The sequence below is a fragment of the Eublepharis macularius genome, chromosome 1 (genome assembly GCF_028583425.1).
Source record: "Eublepharis macularius isolate TG4126 chromosome 1, MPM_Emac_v1.0, whole genome shotgun sequence".
Taxonomy (NCBI): Eukaryota; Metazoa; Chordata; class Lepidosauria; order Squamata; family Eublepharidae; genus Eublepharis; species Eublepharis macularius.
Window position 1 is genome coordinate 158,512,205 of NC_072790.1, and position 23,156 is coordinate 158,535,360.

Genomic DNA, 23,156 nt, shown 5'->3' on the forward strand with positions numbered 1-23,156 from the left:
TAGAATATGCTAGGTTTGCAGAAAGCAGGAGAGTCTCTTCATTGGAAGAATATGCACACTGTACTTTTAATAAAAGTGCTTAATTTTGACCCTTTATTAATGCTCATTCATACCTATTCAGCCAATTCTCAAGTCTTTCCTGTTGAAATCTCTGGCATTGAAAATGCTTTTCAGTAAATACATAATGAAGAAATTAAGAAAAAGAGCATAAAAAACTAACTAAATGCATGTCCACAACTGCTGAGGCTTGTTTACCATTTCTTTTACTAGAAGTAATTTACACTAGCGTAAACTGTGATTATATTTCTTTTGTAAGGGCATTTTTTATAATAATAACATTCGATGTATATACCTCCCTTCAGGATGACTTAATGCCCACTCAGAGCAGTTTACAAAATATGTTATTGTTATCCCCACAACAAAACACCCTATGAAGTTGGTGGGGCTGAGAGGGCTAGAAGCTATGACTGACCCGAGGTCACCCAGCTGGCTTCAAGTGGAGGAGAGAGGAATCAAACCAGGTTCTCCAGATCTGAATCCCACCCTCTTAACGACTACACCAAACTGGCTCTACAGTCCATTCTGCTACAAATGTGTGGACAGTTTATTCACTCTTTTGATGGAAATTACTATTTTGTTTTAACTCGCTTAATTTTTTTCATAAAGTAAAAGCTTTGACCATTGTTGATTAGAACAAGGAAGATGTTTGACTGTACATAATTCTTCAGTTCGCAGGACATCATTGTTCCTAATTACATCTCTAGCTGGTTTAGTAAAATAATTAGTGCTTTTTTAATTTAAAAAAATTATTTAAAAAGAAAAGATATAATAGTAGAAAGTGCATAAAAACTTATACAAGCACTACATTTAAAATTAGATTAAACTAATAGAAAGATACAGTCAGAATGTATAACAACACAACTTCATCGTATAGTAGCTCTGCTTCCCTCTCCTTAGTTACTTATACCCAAACTTTAATATCAGCTGTTTTAATTAATCATTTCCCCTGTGTTTTATCATTTTATCTTCGTATCAAGTTACCTTAATCTTAATTTTAGCCTAAGTAGTCAAAGAAATCCTTCCATTTTTTTCCAAAATTCAGCTGTTGGTCTATCATGCACATAAATAGTTAATCTGGCCATTGATGCATATCCATAGATCTTATCTATCCACTCTGACAAATCAGGACACGTATCTGTTTTTCATTTTGCTGCATATAGTACTCTTGCTGCTATCACCATGTAACGAAAAAGGTTTTTCTCTTCTTTTGTAACATTATTTGGTAGAATGTTTAATAGCATGTAACCCGAGCTTAAAAATCTTCTGCATATTTTCATATATCTTTATCCAATATTTTCATGCTTCCTTACATGTCCACCACAAATGATAAAATGTTGCATCCATGCTTTGACATTTCCAGTATTGTTCACTATAGTCCTTACTAATTCTTGCTATGTCTTTGGGAGCAGTATACCATCTAAAAAAACATTTTGTACCAGTTCTCTCTTAATAACTGACAGTCTGTAAATTTAAATATCCTTAGTCCATAGCTCTTCCCATAGAGTCATCGGAATAGTTTCTCCAAAGTTTTTCATCCATTTTATCATACAGATTTTTAATTTTTCCGTTTCTGTGTGGTATTGCAATAACATTTTGTAAATTTTCCCAAATAAATGCTTCAAATCTCCATACATTAATAATTCAAATTCAGTTTTTTCTCTTAACCTGCAGCCTTTTAAAGGAATTTGTTCTTTGAACCTTGATACTGTTTGATGATACATCAGCCATGGAATAATTTTGCCTTGAGTTTGAATTTCTTGCCAAGTTTTTACATTTCCTTTCTTATCGATCATAGATTCATAGTTGAGCTGATCAATTCTGTTTCTAGTGGCAGCGTCATAATGAGCATTTATTGGCAACATCAGTGGGGAGATCAGTGGGCTCAGTCTATTTCTGCATTGAAACCATGTTTTAAATAGTCCATCTCTTAGTATATGGATCCTGTCCTGTTTTTCAATATATTTCAGTGACTTCTTAAGCCATAAATAGTTGTGTATGCCTTTTTTAGCATCTGCTATCTCCAATTTAATGTGTCTACTACTCAGATTTGTAATCCAGTCTGTTATCCAAACTAGTGCTGCCGCTTGGTGATACAATTTGATGTTCGGTGTTGCCAGTCCTCCTTGTTTTTTGTCCTCCTGTAATACTTTAAATCTTACCCTTGTTTTCTTCCCATTCCACATGAAGTCATTTATTATTTTCTGGCACTTATTTGATCTATATGAATTGGGACCATTTGAAATAAAAAATTCAATTTTGGTAATATGTTCATTTTAACAGCAGAGATTCTTTCTAGCTACGAAATGTTCAATTTTCCCCATCTTTGCAAATCTTCAGTAATGTTTGTCCACACTTTTTGATAGTTATCCTTATAAAGATTCTCATTTTGTGCTGATACATTTATCCCTAAGTATTTTACTGGCTTTGTAGTAACGGCCCAATCTGTTATTTTTTCAATCTCTTCTCATTCCTCTGTTGTTGTCAAAAGTAACATTATCTTTGTTTTCTTTTTATTCAACTTATATCCAGAGTAGACATGGGCACGAATGGGGGAAAAAAATGAACACGCTGTTTGTTGTTCATTGCTGACGACGAACACGAACAGATGAACAGTAACAAACATGTTCATGGTGGACTCGAAGGCAGGCCACCTCCCCTCTAGGGGGCAGGGAGTTTGGCCGCTCGCCAGCAGCACCCCCATGTGCCTGGCTGCAAGGCCTCCCAGAAGCTACATTCCACCAAGGTATAACGGTGGGTCATGTCAGTGGCTGCTGGGCCTGGTGGGCTGGGAGAGGTGGAGGTGGGCTGCCTTCCCTCTAGGGGGTGGAGTGTGTGGCCACTCACTGGCAGCACCCCCCATGTGCCTGCCCACCAGACCTCCCAGAGGCTACTTTCTGCCAAGGCTGGAAGGTAGGTGAGGTCAATGGCTGCCGGGCCTGGCGGGGTGGGGGAGGTGGTGGTGGGCCGCCTCCCCTCTAGGGGTGGGGGGTTGGCCACTTGCCAGCGGCACCCCCCATGTGCCCACCTGCCAGGCTTCCTAGAGGCTACTTTCCACCAAAGTATAACGGTGGGTCATGTCAGCGGCTGCTGCATAACCAAATGAACCAGCAACAGTCTGCAAAGAAAACTCTCCAGCAAGACATGATGGCATATGCGAAGACTTTGCGCACAAACACACACCCTGGTGGGTCAGGGACACCAACATACGTCCACCAGATGGGGACATCATGGGGCCAATGCTGTTGTCCATACCTCACGTGGTGCAGAGGCTGTTGCCACCCAAACACACCAGCTGGACATGGAGCATTGGACATTTAGGTACATGGGATAGACAGGTTTCTCAATAGACAGGTGCATAGCTGTGTGGGATAGCTGTATAGGATAGAGGGATGCATGGATACATTGAATGCCTGTATTGGATTGACAGGAGAGACAGATACCATGTATGGGCATATTGGGGAGACATATGGATTGCATAAATATCTGTGTTATCCTGACATTAGAAAGTTGGAAGGAAATAACCAAGGGTGGGAGGTGGGGCCCGCCCCTAACATGTAGAAGCAGAGGTTAACGTGCTGGCCTTGGAGGCAGTGGAGGATGCCTCCTCCCCATTGTAGGGGAGGCATCAGTTTCCCTAGGAAAGGGGATTGTGGGTAGACAGATAGGTGCCCACATGGGGAGCTGTGGGCTGCCCCCCGCATCATCCACTGGACTGCCGTCACAGACATGGCAGTCTGTTCAGTGCACCCTACAGAAGATGGCAGTTCCACAGAATCTGCACCACTCAGAGACAGCTTACCTGTGCAGGCAGTACAGGCAGCTACTGCCAGCATCACCCACCTTCCTGCCTTCGCAGAAAGGACAAGTGTTGCAGCTGGGACCCATTTTCCCCTGCTCAGAGGGACAGCAGGTGCCCATGGATAGGGGGCACCATGTGTAACAACCACATGTGGAACAGCTCCTGAGCTGCCCCTCATGCCCAAAAGCAGCAGCAGCAGACAGCACGCACCTTCCTGCCTTCACAGAAAGGGTGGGAGGGACCCATTCCCCCTGCTCAGAGGGGACAGCAGGTGCCATGGAATGGGGGGCACTGTGTGGCACAACCGTATCAGCAACAGCTTTTGAGCGGCCACTTGTGTTCAAAAGCGGTGGCAGCTGACATGACCCAACTTCCTGCCTTCACGGAAAAGACGGGATGGGCAGAACAGTAGAGGTCATTGGGAAGGGTCATATTGGTTCCATTCACAGAGGGCAAGGATGAAAGAGGGACCATCCGGGAACTTGTCAGGGAGAGGATGCGATGGGCAGGACAAGTCATGGGGAAGGGTCGTTTGGGCACCATCCAGAGAGGGAGAGGTTGAAAGAGGGACCAGGGCCTTGTCAGGGAGACGGGAACAAAGGCTTGCCGGTCGCATCGAGGGGCAGGACAGGAAAGACCCTTTCATTGGCAAGCCAGGAGCCAAGAAACCCACTGAGTCGTGGGGCAGTGGCAGCAGCTGACATGACCCACCTTCCTGCCTTCGCAGAAAGGATGGGATGGGTAGGACAAGGGAGGTAGTTGGGAGGCATCTGAGTAGTTCCAAAGAGGGAGCGGTTGAAAGAGGGACTGGGAACTCATCAGGGAGAGGACTCCTGCCTTCACGGAAAGGACGGGATGAACAGGACAGGAGAGGTCATTGGGAGGGTCTGAGAGGTTCCAGAGAGGGAGAGGTTAAAAGAGTGACTGTTAGGGAACTTGTCAGGGAGACGAAGACAAAGGCTTCGTGGCCGCATTGCGCTGCAGAACCGAGAAGTCCCCCAAAATTCCGAGCCATGAGCTGAGAAACCCACTGATCTTGTCAGCGGTGGTAGCAAACATCACCCACCTTCCTGCCTTCACAGAAAGGACGGGACTGGTCATGGTGGAACCCATTCCCCCCTGCCCAGAGGGGACAGCTGGTGCCATTGACAGGGTCCACAGTATTGCACAACTGCATGTGCAACAGCAGCTGAGCTGTTCCCCGCACCCAGAAGCCACCGCAGCTGACATCTCCCACCTTCCCGCCTACGCAGAAAGGATGGAATGGACAGCAGAGGCTGTTGGGAGGGGTCTGAGCGGTTCCAGAGACAGAAAGGTCCAAAGAGGGATCGGGAACTTGACAAGGCGAGGAGGACCAAGGTTTATCAGCTGTGTTGTGGAGAAGGACCAGGAAGGAAGACCCCAACATCCACTGTGAAGGATTACGCAGACTGCTCCGGGAGAGGCTTGTCTGCCCCTCCTGTGTCTTAGTGGAGGCTGTCACCAGCATCACTCACCTTCCTGCCTTCGTGGAAAGGACGGGATGGTCAGGACAGGAGAGGTCATTGGGAAGGGTCATATTGGTGCCATCCAGAGAGGGAGAGGTTGAAAGAGGAATGGGAACTTGTCTGGGAGAGGAGGACAAAGGGTTACAAAGATTTACTCGCCCAATACTCCAAGGGGTTGGAATGGGGGGGCTCGGTGGGCTCCGCAAGGTACTCTCGCACCATAGCCCCTGCTGAGTCCTCCACTGAGATAGACGTGCCCATTGTGCTGTGACCAACCACACAGCCCACCAACAAGGTCCAGATCAAGTGAGGCCATTTGGTTGGGTCTCTCCTGGAGTGGCTCTCTTCCCACCTCCTTCCCACCTCCTCCTCCTTCTCTGACGCCTGCCCCACACCCCTGCCCGGTTCCCTCCATCCTGCCTTCTCGTTCTTGAAATGGAGCACAGCTGTACGGAGCTCCTTTTTCCAGCGCTGCATCTGACCTGCCTGCATGGCGATGCTGCCCTTGATCTGGGGGTCACAGAGTGAGGCCATTTGGTATGGCACCTTGTGGCGCAGAGGATACAAGCGCTTGGCCACACAAGCCTGCATCCTCCTCAAAAACTCCCAGACCCTGGGGAGCAGCTCTTTCTCATGCTCGAGCTCCTTGGCCCAGAACTGTTCGAGCCCGTGGATCAGGGGGATGACCTGATCCAGGCTGGCCTCATACGAGCACAAGAGCTCGGTGGCCTCCTTAAAGGGTTTCAGCATCCAGAACATCTGGGCAAGGACTCCATTCCATGGAGCTGAGACTCAGCTCCTCTCCCCTCCTCAGAACGTCCGTGGATGACAGGATGTCCTGCAATGGGCCCTTCTGCTCCACAAGACAACATATCACAAACCCTGGAAGACCTGGTAGCCCTCTGTCTCCCCCTGCTGGATGTTTCGCTGGCCGAGGAAGAAGACCACAGGCTCAGGTGGCGCGTCTTCAGGTGCCTAATCAGGACCGTCGATGACAGGTGCTTCAGGTCATTGCCCCTGTGCACCAGGCCATCACAGACACGGCACCTCACCACATGGGGGTCATTCGGAAGGGCCCAAAAGGGCCTCCATACAGAGAGTTTGAACCGTGGCCCACTAATTGTTCCTGGGGAAGGAGGACAAACGCTTACTGGCTGTGCTGCGGAGCTGGCAACGGAAGACGGAGTGAGGGGTGGACTGCAGGCAGGGACAGCACCAGGAGTTTGGGATGGGGACGGGATGGATGTTTCATTGAACCATTCCTCCATGGATCCCTCGCCCTCCTCCTCCTCAAACAGTTTAAAGAGTTTCTCTTCCCCCAGTGGCAAAAGCTCTTCGGCCTCCTCCACAGCCCCCACAGGTGATTTTTGGGGACTGGAAGTCTCTGCTGCCCCAGAGCCCTGCCCAGTGCTGCTTCCCATGGGGCAACCGGGAAAATCTTTGCACTACCCTCCATGACCACCTTGGCCCCCACGCAAAGCCTCATTGCGCCAGCAAACAAGAATTAAGGAGGAAAGAAAAGGAAAGAACACTGTGAGCTCTCAGCTGAGGTGCCCACTGAGCTTGGCCCCAGGACCTGGCACCAGCCCTGGAACCAGAGGGAGAGGGGTAGAGCCCTAGCCCAGCACTCCCAGAAACCTGACCAGATAAGGGACTAATAATAATGTGAGCCCTCAGCCGAGGTGCCCACTGAGCTTGGCCCCAGGGCCTGACAGCAGCCCAGGAACCAGAGGTAGGGGTAGAGGCCTAGCCCAGCACTCCCAGAAACCTGACCAGATCAGGCACTGATAATCAGAGTGAGCCCTCAGCTAAGGTGCCCACTGAGCTTGGCCCCAGGGCCTGGTAGCAGCCCTGGAACCAGAGGGAGGGGGTAGAGCCCTAGCCCACCACTCCCAGAAACCTGACCAGATCAGGCACTGATAATAATAATAATCATTGTGAGCCCTCAGCCGAGGTGCCCACTGAGCTTGGCCCTAGGGCCTGGCAGCAGCCCTGGAATGGGAGGGGATATATCCCTATCACTCCAAACACACAAAGAATCCCAGCTCCAATGCACTCTCCCTGTCTCTCTCACAAAAGGCTAGCAACAGCTCTCTCCCACTCCACTGCCTGCTGAAACTGAGAGCTAGAGCTTGAAGCATGCTTCCTTTTATAACCAGAGGTCCCATAGAGCAACACAGGAGGTCTGTGGTTGGCAGTCAGAACGGCCTATCAGGGTTTGCAGGGATGAGATTGGAATTCCCATAGCCACAGAACACCCCTCCCCCCTCCCTCTCCCCTGGTGTCTGCTCCCATGTAACCAAGTGTAACCAATTTGGAGCTCCATACTCGGAAGGAAGACCTGCCCATCAAGCTAAATTGGGCTTAGATTGGGGTTTCCAGGGTGACAGAATGAGTTCAGACAGAGTTCACGCAGTCCCTGACTCCGTTGCGAAGGGAATTGATTGAAGGTGCCTGACTGTCTGGCTTCACGAACAGTGGACGAACGCAACGAACGAGGCTTGCAACTACCACTTGTTCATCTAAAATGGGGTCTCTCAAACAGCTTGTTCACGAACTGACGAACGGGCTATTTGTGTCTTTTTGCATTCGTAATGCTGTTCGTGCCCATGTTTAATCCAGAGTACTGTCCAAATCTCAATATTTGTTCCGTTACATAAGTCAGGAAATTGTTTGAGTTCTTCATTGATATGACCGCATCATTTGCATAGCTTTTCATATTATGTATTTCTTTCCCCTCCTTTATTCCATCTATTCTTCTATCTTGCCTACCTCTCACTGGCAAGATTTCCAAGGCGATAAGAAATAATAGTGGTGATATTGGACACCTCTGTTGTGTTCCTTTTGTTATTTCAATTTTCTCCATAAACAAACCATTTACTAGGATTGTAGCTTGCTGACTGGTGTAAATACTTTGCATCCAATTCAAGAACTCAGTCCCACAGTGCATTCTTTGCAGTGCTTTCATGACATTGCGGCAGACCAGGCAACTTGTCCCTTACCTGTCTACCTGTGACTTAACTACAGTGATCCAGGCAACGGTAATCTCTAGGTTAGATTACTATCACTCGCTCTACGCAGGCCTACCCTTGAGCCTGACCTGAAGATTACAGCTGGTGCAAAATGCAGTGGCACGCATCATTATGAAAGCACCAAGTAGGGCGCATATTACACCAATATTGCGCGAGCTGCATTGGTTGCCAGTGGAGTATCGGATCAGGTTCAAGGTCTTGGTATTGACCTATAAGGCCCTGTGCGGACTGGGGCCAGCGTACCTGAAGGACCGTCTCTCCCCGTATATTCCCCAGAGGACCCTCCGATCAGGAGAAAAGAAATTATTATCAGTCCCAGGCTCCAAGGAGGCCCGCCTGGCCTTGATTAGAGCCAGAGCTTTCTCAGTCCTGGCTCCTACCTGGTGGAACGCTCTGTCTACCGAGACCAGGGCCCGGCAGGATCTACTATCTTTCCTCTGGGCCTGTATGACAGAGTTGTTCCACCAGGCTTATGGCTGAGGCTGGGCCTCCGCTGGCTGGAGGATACAACATCTACCCCCTCCCTATGAGAGCTGCGCACCACTGTTCTTAAGCTGCTGCTATGTCCAACTGTACTGTTGCACTATTTGTAATTAACTGTACTGCCGCCATCAAGAAAAAGAGTACTACTATTTTATATTTTTGTATGATGCTTTTAAATGTTTTATATGGAATGTTTTAAATGTTTTTAATGCTGTTATCCGCCCTGAGCCTGCTTGTGGGGAGGACGGAATACAAATAAGATAAAATAAGATAAAATAAATAAACACTTTTTCAGCATCTAGAAACATAAATACAATTTTTTCACCTTTTCTTCTTGAGTATTTAATTGCATTAAGGAGATATCTGATATTATCTTTCATATATCTCTTTAGGACAAAGCCTGTTTGATTTTCATGAATTACTTCTGAGCAGGGCTTGTTTTCTGGGAAAAGAGGTGGTGGATCTCTCTATTAGCACATGTGCCACCAGAAACACACGATGACACTTCCGGAAGTGCAGCCATGCCCCAGAGCACTCCCTCGATTTGGGCCCGCTTGCCTCCCCGCCCCTTAGCTGGCAGCAATGTTCCCTCTAAGCGGTGCAGTGTTGTGAGCCAGAAATCTACTTTGTGAGCAGCACATTGCAAGTTTGGTCATGCCTTTTCCAAAACCAGAATCCATTTGATTAAAAGACTTTTGAATTAGATTGTCTGAGGCATTGGTATTGGGTGCCATCAATATTTTGATGACACCCACTTATACATGTGGTTCTCAAAATCTTATGCCTCAATACAGTTGGTTAGTCTTAAAGGTGCTACTGGACTTTTTACTATTTTGCAACTTGTCAGACTATGGAATCCCAGTTATCTAGAGTTTGTCTCCCCCCCTTCTGCAAGAAGCACAAGGTCTCTTGGTTTCAAAAGGTTTATTGGAAGATTATGCTCAGGATACAGGGGTCCATGATCCAAGGACTTGAGGCCCTTGGCTGAACCAAAGCTTTGTTGAGAATGACACATGAAATGAAAATGAAGCCTCCCCCCTTAGTTCTGTCTAGAAGGCCTGGGAAGGTGAGGACATCAAGGTCAGCCGGGCTGATAAGAGTTCTTCATTCCCATGGATATAGGCAGCCTGGGCAGCACCTGGGCCTGGAGGGAGAGAACTGAATAACTACAGGTTATAACAGGAGAACATGGCGTAGCTGTTGCTTGAGAACTGACATTCTGACATTCTGCCTCCCTTAAGACCCCTCCCCTCACCCTTCTGCCCCTGCTTTCTCTGAGTACGTTTTATGGAACTTAGCAATCAGTCTAGGAGCATTTACATGAGAAGCTTCCACCCACTCATGATACCCCTCCTCAAAGTCTTTCCACCTAATTAGGTAAAAGAGCTTATTGTATCTGCGTTTGGAATCCAAGATTTCCTCAACTTCATAGTGAACTTGGTTGTCTATCATGGTTGGGTGTGGCACCAATTTGCTGGGATGCCATTCATCAGGAGGTGGTACTTTCTTGAGTAGGCTGATGTGGAAAGTTGGGTGGACCTGGCGTAGATTTTTTGGTAAATCTAGTTCTACAGTCACATCATTGATCACTTTCTTTATTGGGAAGGGTCCCAAGTATTTCAGGCCCAACTTTTTACTAGGTTGTTCTGTTCTGAAGTTTTTTGTGGAGACATACACCTTATCTCCTGGGTGTAATTTCCATTGTGCCACACGATGGCGATCTGCATACTTTTTGTAGTCTGCTTTGGCTTTGTTCAAAGTTTTTTGGATTTCTGCCCATTGTTTTGCCAGGGTGGTCCATCATTCGCTCAAGTCTCCCGAGCGGTTGCTGGGAGGTTGTTCTTCGAAGGGGAACGCTACTCCGTCGTAGCCATGGATGATTTTAAAGGGAGTTTCTCCTGTTGAGCTGTGTACCGCGTTGTTATACACGTACTCGGCAAGATGCAAGAGCTGGGTCCAATTATCTTGTTGAAAATTAATATAGCATCAAAGGAACTGTTCTAGTACTTGATTAGTTCTTTCAGACTGCCCATCGCTCTGGGGATGGTGGGCGGAGCTTATTCCTTGTTCGATGCCCGCCACTTGTAAAAGCTCCCGCCAGAAGTTGGCAACAAATTGAACTCCGCGATCTGATATTACCTTGGAAGGAAAATAATGCAGTCTTACAATATGTTTCATGAATAGACTGGCCAACTTTTTTGCTGAAGGAATACTGGAGCATGGGATGAAGTGGGCTTGTTTGGAGAACAGATCCACCATGACTAGAATACAGGTGCAACCCTTAGATGGGGGAATATCAGTAATAAAGTCCATAGAAATCACTTTCCAGGGTCTGTTGGGGGTCTCTAATGGTTGTAGTAGTCCTGGGGGCTTCCCCCTTCTGGGTTTCGCCATGACACACGTAAGGCAGGAAGCTACATATTGAGACATATCCCTTCGGATACTGGGCCACCAAAACTGCCTTTGTATTAAATGTAAGGTTTTTAGATATCCGAAGTGGCCAGTGGTCCGAGCATCATGACATTGTTGTAGCACTACCCTTCTCAAACTAGCAGGGATATACAGCCGATTTCCCTTAAACCATTCTCCAGCCGCCGTTTCTGTCATTTTTCCTGTGGGCGCTTGTTCCCCCTCCTTTTCCACTTCGCTTTTCACTTTAGCTCTCCACCCCTTTTGGTCATCGGACTGTTTGGTTGCCTGGCTACGAGTAGTAACCACTCCCCCTAATGCAATATCTGGGCTGGTACACATGTATTGTTATGAATGATAGGCAAAGAACAAGATACAGAGTATCAAACCCCAGCAGGCCCAACCTCCCCCCATAGTTCTCAAAACAATCCCCCTGAAGCTGAGGAAGTGAAAGTTTTCCAAGGCTGGAAGAGCTGTAGTCAAAACATTCCTCTTCTGTGAGATAGCTGCTAGGGAACGTCTTGGCACCTGTGAATAAAGCACTAAAAGAATTAAAATGGAGTCTCTTTGGTTATAACATACATGAGAGCATTCTGAACCTGACAGAGTGGGGGAAATACTGTGTCAATAGTCTCCTCCTTCCTGCTCTGGTGTTGGGGCATGCGCGAAAGGGCATCCGCCAGGAAGTTAGATCTGCCTGGTAAGAAATTCAGAGTGAAATCAAACTTAGAAAAGAATTCCGCTCAGCAGAGTTGCTTAGCATTAAGGAGTCGGGGCGTTCTGAGCGCTTCTAAATGTTTGTGATCAGTCCAGACCTGAAAGGGATGTCGTGCCCCCTCCAAACAATGGCGCCAAGAATCAAGGGCAATTTTAACCGCAAAAGCTTCTTTTCCCCACACACTCCAATTCCTTTCTGCTTCTGTAAATTTTCTGGACAAATATGCACAGGGCCGTACCTGACCACTTTCCCCTTTTTGCATGAGGATGGCTCCAATGGCCAAGTCACTGGCATCCACTTGTACTATGAATGTTTTATTCTCATCGGGGTGTTGTAGAACCAGCTTGGTAGTAAACTGATCCTTCAGCGTTTTGAACGCTAGCTGACAGCTTGGGGTCCAAAGGAGTCGGGCTGTGGGTTTGGCTGTTTGCTCCCCCCTTCCTTTTGTCTTAAGTAATTCCGTAAGGGGGAGAGCTATCTGGGCAAAGCCTTCAATGAACTGTCTGTAAAAAATAGCAAAGCCCAGGAACGATTATAATTGTTTGCGTGTGGTGAGCGCTTGCCACTCTTGCACAGCTTTGACCTTTGCTGGGTCCATTTTTAGTCCTTGTCCTGATATGTGGTAGCCTAAATAGTCCAATTCTTTTTTGTGAAGTTCACATTTGGACAGCTTGATTGGGAGCTTGTGGCGCATCAGGGTGGCAAGGACTTTCCGGACTAATTTTACATGTGCTTCTTTATTTTCTGAATAGATAAGCACGTCATCAAGGTAAACAACAACTCCTTTGTACAAAAATTCATGTAGGACCTCATTTATCATTGACCTGTAAACCAAAGGGGCCCCAGATAAGCCAAATGACATGACCAAATATTCAAATTGGCCTAAGGGGGTATTGAACGCGGTTTTCCATTCATCCCCCTCCCTTATTCTAACATGAAAATATGCATCTTTGAGATCCAACTTTGAGAAGATCTTACCCTGCGCCACTTCACTTAGCAGGTCACGGCTTAGCGGGATCGGATAGGCGTTGGTCGTAGACAGCATTGATGCCTCGAAAGTCTGTACACAGTTGGAGCCCCCCATCCTTTTTCTTCACGAACAACACAGGAGCTGCATGTGGGGAGCTAGCCGGGCGAATGAATCCTCTCTCCAGATTCTTGTCTATGAATTTTCTGAGTTCTTGTCTTTCTGCCGGACTCATGGAATATAACTTTCCTTTGGGGAGCTTCTCTCCTGGGATTAATTCAATAGCACAGTCCGTGTTCCGGTGCGGCAGCAGGCTATCCGCCTCCTCCTCACTAAAGGCTTGAGCCAGGTCTTGATACTCTGGAGGGATTAAACTTAGCTCTTCAGCGGTTAACAGAGCGACCTCTGAATTCGTGGGGGCTACTGTACCCCATTCTGCTTTCCAATGGTGCTATTGGCAATATTCCGGATCAAATACTATCATTCCTTTGGCCCAGTTGATGTAGGGATTGTGATCCCACAACCACCTAGTGCCTAAGATGAGTGTATATTTGGCTGCTTGGCTTACAATAAATGGACGCACTTCCCAATGTTTGCCCATGCCCATGGGCACTTGTTCTGTTTCTAGAACCACTGGGTTCAGGTTAGATCTGTCCATTTGTTCAAAGACAATTGGGACTTTCAGTTCATGCATTTCTAGACCCAGTCCATTTACTAGTGCTGGTGCTATAATATCCCGGGAGCATCCTGAGTCAATTAAGGCTTGGACTCAGATGTGGGTCCCCCTCTTAGGATTTACTAGCATAACGCGAACGAATAATATGGCCCCTCTTTCTCTCACCTCCTCTGGGGTGGTCTTCTCCTCTATCTGCCGTTGGGGCCTCTTCACGACAGATCCATCTCATTTCCCGATGGCGGGCTGAGCTCATCGGCCTCCGAGACCTGTGCTTCAAACTCCATGCATACTTCTTCCGCCTCCAAGCTGATTTCTGAGCGCCCCTTCTTATGTAAACCCCGGCCTCTGCTGGATCGTGGGGCTGGAGTGGGATGCACTGGGGGTGCCAGCACTTGCCTCCAAAGAGGGCACTGGGCTGCAAAATGCCTGCTGTTTCCGCATTGGAGGCATAGGCCTTGTCTCCATCTCGTTTCACGGGCTCCTCTCGCAGCGGGGGCACCCCGTCCTCCCTGCTGACTTGGCGGGGCTCTTCGGGTCCCCGTGGCCTGTTGTTGCTCCACCCTTCAAACAACTTGGGTGCGATTCTCCACTTCACAAGCCAGTTGTATCCACCCCAGATGCGTTGGGGGGATCATCTTGCATTAGTGCCCTGTCCAGTAACCTAGGGTTCATCCTGTTCTGAAAGAGTACAATTTTGGTTCCTTCCTCTTGATGTGGGCACTTGGCTGCTAGCTGACGGAACTTGGCTGCATAATCTCTCACTGACTGGGGCCCTCGCCGCAAGGTTTGCAGTTCCATGCGGGCCCGTTCCTCTTCTAGAGGGTCTTCATATTGGGCTCTGAGCACGGCAATAAAGGCTTGCAGACTCCCCAGCTCTGGGCCCCCCGTATAGTAGAGGGTTACATACCACTCAGCTGCTATGCCTTCCAGGCAGGCCGCAAGGTGCATCACTCAGCTTTCTTCATTGGGGAATAGGTAACCCCATTGATTGAAGAATTGTAGGGCTTGTACGACAAAGAATCCCAATTTGCAAGGATCACCATTGAAGGTAGCTTCCAGCTTAATCCATCCCATCGGTAGTTCGCCCTCACCGGCTCCTCCCAAGTCAACCGGTTGTGCAGGTGGTTGTCGCGGTGCAGGAGATATACCTTGGGGACGCGGCTGAACCAGCACAGGTCTTGGTAGCGCTCCTGGAGCAACCGGACGCAGCTGAGGTGGAGGTGGGACAGGGAATCTCCCTGGTGGCCCTGCTCCCCCTGGTCCCAGTTGCGGCGGTGGCGCCGGCCCTCGAGCCAGGTGGCCCCCCGCTGGAGGGACTCCCGCTGCTGGACCCTGGGGCGCTATCCCTCCTTGCACACCATTTGCGGTGGGTGTGACTCCTCCCGGTGGCGGTGGCAACGGGAGTGGTGGGCCTTGCGCGGGTGGGGCGGCTGGTCTTGCATTGCCCCTAGCTTCTGCTAGTTCAAGCAACTGGTGTAGTCCCGCTGGGACATGGGCACCGGTGCATCCTGCACCTTCCTCCCCTTGGACTAGCAACGCAATCAAATAGGTGGCTTGTGCTAAATCTGCTTGCATCACCTCCATTTGGGCTTCTAAGGCTTGGCAGTGGTTCTCCTGTTGTACGTTGAGGTCTGGCTGCGTCTCTTCCTCTCCGGGCTGCTGGAGCAAGCTCTCCTCCCAGGCTCTCTGCTGGCAGTCAGCTCTCTCCACAGCTTCCTCCGTGGTTTGGGCTCCTTGCAACTGGGCTTGGGGGCCAGATGTCGCAGTTGCCCCCGAAGGGACTTGGTCTGACATCTCAGTCGTGCTAGCCACCCAACCCTTTGTAATCCCAGTCACTGCTAGTACTCTGTAACAACATTTCAAACACCCCTTCCCAGCCTCCCCCCTTAGTCCTGTCTAGAAGGCCTGGGAAGGCGAGGACATCAAGGTCGGCCGGGCTGATAAGAGTTCTTCATTCCCATGGATATAGGCAGTCTGGGCAGCACCTGGGCCTGGAGGGAGAGAACTGAATAACTACAGGTTATAACAGGAGAACATGGCGTAGCTGTGGCTTGAGAACTGACATTCTGACACAACTACAGACTAACATGGCTAACTCCTCTGGATATTAAAGAGTACATCTGTAACATGTGGAGTTCACTGTCACATGAAGTGGCAACTGCTAGAGGGTATTAGGAACTTTAAAAATGATTAGAGAAATGTGTGGATGAAAGATCAATTCACAGTTATTTTAGCATAAGAATTAACTGGGGCAGTATAGCCAGGCTAGCCTGATCTTAGATCTCGGAAGCTAAGTAGGTTTTGCTTATGATTGCTTTCCAGTGCTGCAGTTTTGTTGGTACATAAACAAGAGTCATAATTAAAGTATTGCAAGCTACCCTGCCTTTTGGATGGGGTGGGATAGAAGTCCAATAAGGGAATAAATAAAGTCAAAGCTACGGTGCTATGTATTATTGCACTTTTTCTAATAATAATAATGCTTTGCATTTCTATAGCAATTTAATTGTTCAGAGAGTATTACAGATATTACTGGTGACCCTTACAATGGCCCTGGAAGGTAGGCCAATGTTGTTCTCATATTGTGGATGGATGGTTGAGAGTACCTAAGGCCACCTTGTGAGCTCCTGGTAGACATGAGATTTGAACCAGGGACCTCCTGGATCACAGCCCATAGCCATTCTTACTTCAGCTTAATAGGAAACCCTAGAGCAACAATATCTCATGGCTTAGATTGGCTTTTCCAGATACTATAAAGGATATAGACACCCATCACTAGTTTATGACTTTCCACCTAAATCTGACAGAAAGCAGTGGCATTAAACAGTCTTAAATCCAGATTCTTCTAGTTTCCTAGGTTGTGGGACTAGGTAATGTCTAATTTATTTACTTATGTTATTTATGGTCTGCTTTTCTCACTGAGACTCAAGGCAGATTACAGTGCAAATCAATATGATCTAGGGCTGGGACATTCAATAATACAATAAGGTATGGACTGCATAAATGTGAAAACAAGCAGAAAGTTGATACACAGTCAAAACAAAACAGAAGCAATTTAACATGACATACTGTTAGTCTCTTGACCATTTAAGTCAGGCTTTGCAAAAAACTGCATGGAAGAGTCAGCAGAATGCGAAAAAGAAAAGGCTGGGAAGCAACCCTTATAAGCATCTCCTTACCATTTCCCCATTGACTGAACATAGACTCCACTTGACCAATGAAGCTCCACCCTTAGAGTGGTTGACACCAGCTCATGCACTGATCTCTACTGAAACATTCCATCCTTTTTAATTCCAGGTTTCTGAGTGTTTTCACTTTTAATGTCTAATTTGTGACCATTTGTTCTCTTACATCTTCTCTCCTAAAGACCCCCCACCTCAAGAGGGAGGCTCATAGAACAACCCCCTTTTTCCTCTGTGGGACTGGCTGGCTGCACAAACAAGAGCCAGCTGCAAGCTGCAGCGCCATGGCTCACCACTGGCCTCCGCGGGGGAGCCTTCTGAGAGGCTCCTTTGCTCCCAAAGACTAGGGCGGGGACAGGGAGGGAAGTGGCTGCCTACCCTGTTAATCTTGACAATGGCCAGTCCAAGTGGCTGCCTCACCTGCCCCGCACAGGTAGTGAAGAAGTCCCAAGACTCACCTTCAGCCTCACCTTGCTCCACGCGGCCAATCTCGGCTTGCTGCCACTGGGCGCTGCTGCCTTGCCTGCTGTAGCTCCCACTGCTGGGCTCTTTGCCTGGCTCCGCTGGGGGCGGCAGTGGCAGTTGTCCCCCGGGTGCTCCTCCTTCTCGCCCTCAGTGGGCGCCTCCACCGACACCACCATGAAATTGGTGGGCAGGACAGGGGCTCTTTCCCTGTGGGGCAGCTGAGAGGGGAGTGCCCTGCCGAGCTGCTCCTTCACCACCGCCTCCAGCCAGCTGCGCACCTCCTTCCTTCTCTCACCCCTTGCTTGGCACAGCGGTAATGGCAGCAAGAAGAGCAACAGGAGGACAGCTGTCTCTTCCTTTCTTCTCCCTCCCGGCCTGCCTCTCAGCCAGCCAGGCAGTGGCAGCGGCTCAGGAAGGAAAGGAAAGAAAGGGAGGAAGAAAAGACATGGAAAGAGGAAAGGAGGGAGGGAAAGAAAGAGGGAAGCAAGGAAAGAAGAAAAGAAAGACAAAAGGGAGAGGGGAGGGAGGGAGGGGGAAAGGCTGGAGAAGAGGCTGGGAAGCAGGCGGCCTGGGAGAAGCTCCACCCAAGGAGATGGTCCATGGGTATTTGGGCGCTGGGCCACCAATCACATGATCTTTTTTCAGAGGTGCTGGATCTCAGATCTGGGGAGATCCCACTGAAAAAAAGCCCTGCTTCTGAGATGCATCTTCTTAATCTTTCCACCATTATTGTTGTAAATATCTCATAGTCCACATTCAGTAAGGAGACAGGTCTATATGATTGTGGTATTAATGGGTCATTTCCCTCTTTATGTATTATGTTTGCTTCTTGCCTCATCCATTGTAATATCTTCCTGTCTTGTATCTCCTTCAGCACTTTTTGCAAGAGTATAGCTAATCTGTCCTCAAAAAGTTATAATAGGAGGCTGTGAGTCCATCTGGACCTGGAGCCATTGCAGCCTTTTGATTGTAAAATGTATCTCTTGTATTACTTGATTTAGAATGTTTGTATACTTGATTGTAAACCCTTTGATTGATGTCTCTTGCAAGTATTTCTCCATCTTTTCTTCTTTTATGGCTTCTTCTTTGTAAAGGTTGGGAAAAAATGGTGCTTTTCTTGTCACTGGACCTGTCTTATGCTGAACTATATAGCCAAGCACTGCCCAGCTTCCTTTTGAGAACGGAGCTGTCTATATTTGTTCTGACCATTGGAGAGTTTTTTCACTCCAGTGCTTTCTTTCAGCTTTCCTTTCACATACCAGTGCTTTCCTTCAGTTTTTAACTAAATTTGAAGGTCTCCACAGGCAGTTTCGAACTACACCCAACCAGGGATCTCTTCACTCTCCAGAGCTACCTCCCTGTTTGTCTGGGTAGGGAAAGTCTCCTCTCCTTAGAAGATCTATCTCCTTTCTTTGGCCTGAATGGGAGTCTCTCTGTACCTACTTCTCAAACTTCCTTGCCATCTTTTCCCCAGTTCTCTTGTCTGTGTTAAACTGCTCTCAGTTAAGACTCCATCTCCCCCAACTCTTCACATTCAAGTCCTCTAAGCTGGGACTGAAAACAGCCCCTCCTCTTTCCAGCTCATGCTACCCAATCAGGTCCCTTGGAGTAGCCTGTCACTCAAAGCTCTCTGTTTCTATGAAGGATTAACCCTTAACAGTCCCACAGCTGTGTGTATACCACTGCCAAGCTTTTTCAAATTTACAGTACGTCACAGGAGCAATAAGAACATTATTAATCGATGTACTGGAGAAAGACATAGAGCATTTACACAAAAATACAGCTGAAGGTGTTCCTCCTGAATCCCAAAACTTTCTGCATAAAGCAAACAAACAAAGAAAGAAACGTTAAAAAGTTATAGAAAAATTGCAAGGAAAGGCACTAAAATTCAGTTTGTTTATTGTTCTTATTATTTAAAAGATAACAAAAATGATCTCTCCTTTTCCATTTACTTAAGAATATTGTATTTTTGGAAATAGGAGGAGTGAACAAAAGGAAACAGAAAACCTAACTGCACATAATGTTTTAACCATGTTCTAGAACGCAATGCTTCCTAAGTGTGTGGTGGCCTAATTTGGCTCAGGGCCACGGATCACAGGGACATGGGGCTTAACCTTCCCCTGCACACTCTTTTTCCAACCTGAAATGGCTCCATTGGGGAAAGTCACATGCTGCCATGTCATCATGTTTACTGCTCCCAAGGGAATAAATAGCAAGTCATTAAAAGTTAATGATGATGATGATGATGATGATGATGATGATGATGAAGTTGGTCTCTCTCTGAAGAGTAATGAAGGCTTGGAAGATGAACTAATAATTTATTCACTCTTTCTGCTGCCGTGCTTTGCTCCTGTTCATTCCTGTGTTCCTCTGCTGCTTCTGTTGGGTTTTCTTCCTCTTTTCATTTTAATTCATTTATTATTTATACCCTGCTTTTCTCCCCAGGGGGGACCCAAACAGATTTACAACATCATTCTCCCTTCCTCTATTGTATTCTCACAACAACAACCCTGTGAGGTAGGTTTGGCTGAGGGAGAGTGACTGGTCAAAGGTTACCCATCAAGCTGCCATGGCAGAATGATTCAAACCCAAGCTTCCTAGATGCTAATATTTTAACTACTATATACAATGGAATAACTCATTCTCAGCTCAAGGCTAGTGCTGCACAGCTGCATTTGAGGGCTCAGCAGAACTTATGCTTCAAGATCCAGCCCTTATAGCATGGTGTACACATCAGGTGATGATGTGTACAGAGTAAAATGTTTGTCCAACCTTAGTTCAAGGAGTATGCAAGTGGAGGGAAGTAATATACACATGTGTGCTATCCCTACTGTAACTCACAACGTCATATAGGTAAGAGCCCTAACCTCCTACAATTTCAGAAGATAGAGAACTCTGTGCATTGTGATTAGCTTACAAGAAATATGAACATACCCCAGGAGGAGTTAACTGGTACACTTTTCTATTAATGTAGCTAACAAGTGCACCCATGTTCTGAGAATTCCACTGTGTGGTGTGGTTTCTGCTCTTCTACTCAAATCCTACCCCCCACCCCCCAATACTTTCTGCAGTTCATAGGCTAGCACACACTGGTTTTATTTCTGATGCCTGGCCTACTCTAGAAACATTTCTCCTCTTATGGTATAAGATCCTTCATGTACGGTTTTTGATAAGCAGCTGCATAAGCATCTGTCAGGGATGGTTTAGTTCTAGAAAATACATAATGTATGTGGATGGCTTGATTCTTAAGCTCCCCTCCAGCACTCAGGCACTTAGGGGATTGCTTGCCCTGTTACCCTGATGCAGCTTGGATCCATTGACCTTCTGCACATTGTATAAAGCCCATCTTTACTAAACTGTGCAAAGAAGGTGAAAGTGCAAAGGAAGGGGAGAAGGTCAAAGGCTAATTTTGAGCTAGAATTGCTCCATTTTTGAATGCAGACCAGCATTTTGAATGGCTGGTGTATATTTCCAGTTTACCCTATAAGATAGAACAGATCACATTTAAATATTTTTCAGTGCTTTTTGAAAACAATTTCTTTAAAAAATCAATACAATTTCTTTCCCCTCATGGATCATTTACCATTTAATACTTCCTCACAGAATATTTTCTTTTCATCTCCCTCCAATAACAAGATCTAGTTGGTTTTTAAGGTCCAAAGACCAACTAGATTTCCAAAGGTGCTGTTGGACCTAGATCTGCAGACCAACACAGCTACAGATTTATGGGGTCATAAAAATAAGATTAAAACTGTAGCACAAGGCTAAGATTAAATTGGGATGCAAAAGGAAACCTTTTAGCATTACCATATGGATCAGAGAAGTAGCTCAGTGTTTCTTCTCAGAACAAGATTCACTTTTGCTATTTCCTGCCCATATGTAAAGATTGCCATTGTGAACTGTAAAAAAAATGTCAGGAACCCAAGACATTTTGGCTTGGATATCATTTTAATGTGTGGTGTCAAGAGCATTGGACCCTTCCTGATTTGCTGTCATGGATACACATTGCTGTAATGAATATGGTGCTGTAGATATGCTCATTTCAGGTCAGGAGACCTTGTCCAGTTTATTTATGATTATTATTAACAGAAACAATAGCTGTCAGGCATGATCAACATGAATCAACAGAGAGCCCCTTTAAGAGAGACCACAAAGACTTTTAAGGAAATCACAAGCAGTCTGTCAAGTTTCTCAGTTACTTATGAAGCGTAGACACACTGGAGAGCCTGATCCCTTTCCTCTTCTCCTGGAGATTACGGCCTCGTTTCTTTTACTTATTTCTTAAGTGCATTACTTGTATGTACTAATGTGTTATTGATCAAATGTGAGAATCAAAGGGTCCATGACAAGTTCGGAAGCAAGACCAATTTGCTTTTCACTTTTAATCCGGATTAAAGTCCAGATTCTAAGTACACAGATATGGTTGGAGGTAGCTGTCTGCTTCTTAGCCTAAAAAGACATCTAGCATGCGTGAGCACACATATATAGATGCATTCTGCCATTGGTCAACTAGTTCCCTGCTCTTTAAATCATATATTGATCTTTCTTAGAGCTTCAGCTCTAAACTAAACTCTGCATCACTTGGACTTCTACTGCAGTGTTATCCAAAAACAGGGAAAGGGTAGTTCATGGTGGTGTGTAGGATTCTACCACAGTAAGTTACAAGTAGCACTCTTCTATCACTTGACAGGATATAATATGACATGATATAATAATGGTTGATATCATTTATTGCATTATTATTGTCCCATTGTACATTTGTATTGCTTCATTGTGTATTCCAGGAAGCTGAGACAGGGCTATTAAGAGAAAGAATCTGCAACCCTATGCACATTTACTTGAGAATAAGTTCCCTGGGACTTTATTTCTGCAAAAAAAAGTCTTTAAGATTGTTCTGAAAGATAAGTGAGAAATAGGTAAATATGTGTGAGAGGGAGAGAGGGAGAAAATAAGCCTTCATTGGTTTGGCTTTTTGACCTTGAACTCAGTTAACTAGACCACAGATTTTATAATGCTCTTGTTTTTTTTCTAGCAGTTCAGTGGATGGTTTCAGTTGTAATTATCTTTTTGTGACAGACCTGTCCTCCCTCACCAACTCCTAGCATCTGTGTAGCTATTTATTCTATGGTTTCCCACTTCATCCCATTAACCTCTGATCCCCCAAGAGTGAATAGGCACTATGGTCACCTTTTCACCAAGTAGGAAGGTATGATTAATTAACAAGATTGTTAATATATAACATATATATTATTCAGGTTAGAAGACATTAATGGGAAATTATTGTATTTATCCTGAAATAAAAGTTACTTGGATGAAAGTCATGAAAATGTGATAGATGAATAGATATTACCCAAGCTAAGTAAAGCATGTCTGAGCAGCATTGATTCTAATGGGAGAGTTTGGGATGTGCCCACCCACAACGAATCAAGGGAACTCAAAAAAGCTTCATTTTGGCTTGAATTATACCTTGTACCTTTTAAAATTAGACTCAGTACTGATGCTGGTCTGGAAACCTTGCAGCTAGCAAAATCATGATTACACCAACAATTAGGGAATCCATGTAGTCCAGGAGGCAAAAAGAAAAACACTTGGATGTCAAAGATCAGAGTTAAAGAGCCTCTCACTATACTCTGTGGCCAATAGTGGCCAAGTCACTATTTCTTAATCTAATTGCTTATTGTTAAAACTGGAATAATTTTAATTGCAGGTGGGTTTAACTATATGAGGATGTAATCTGTTAAAACATGAAATACTTTATTAAGTAAGAGTTCTGTATAAATAAATAAGGATTACAAACATCATGCTATATTTTGTTACAATTGTTCTTTACAACAAAGGCATTTGTAGCCTGACATAAAAACTTCTTTTCACCTCTTTCTCA

The 23,156-nt window shown here is 46.2% G+C and overlaps 1 protein-coding gene across 1 annotated transcript in view; it reads left to right on the forward strand.

Moving 5' to 3' along the window:
• The window catches only part of KIF26B (kinesin family member 26B), a 665,930-nt gene that overhangs the window by 622,866 nt on the left and 19,908 nt on the right, over window positions 1–23,156 (forward strand). The gene's annotated exons all lie outside the window — the stretch shown is intronic.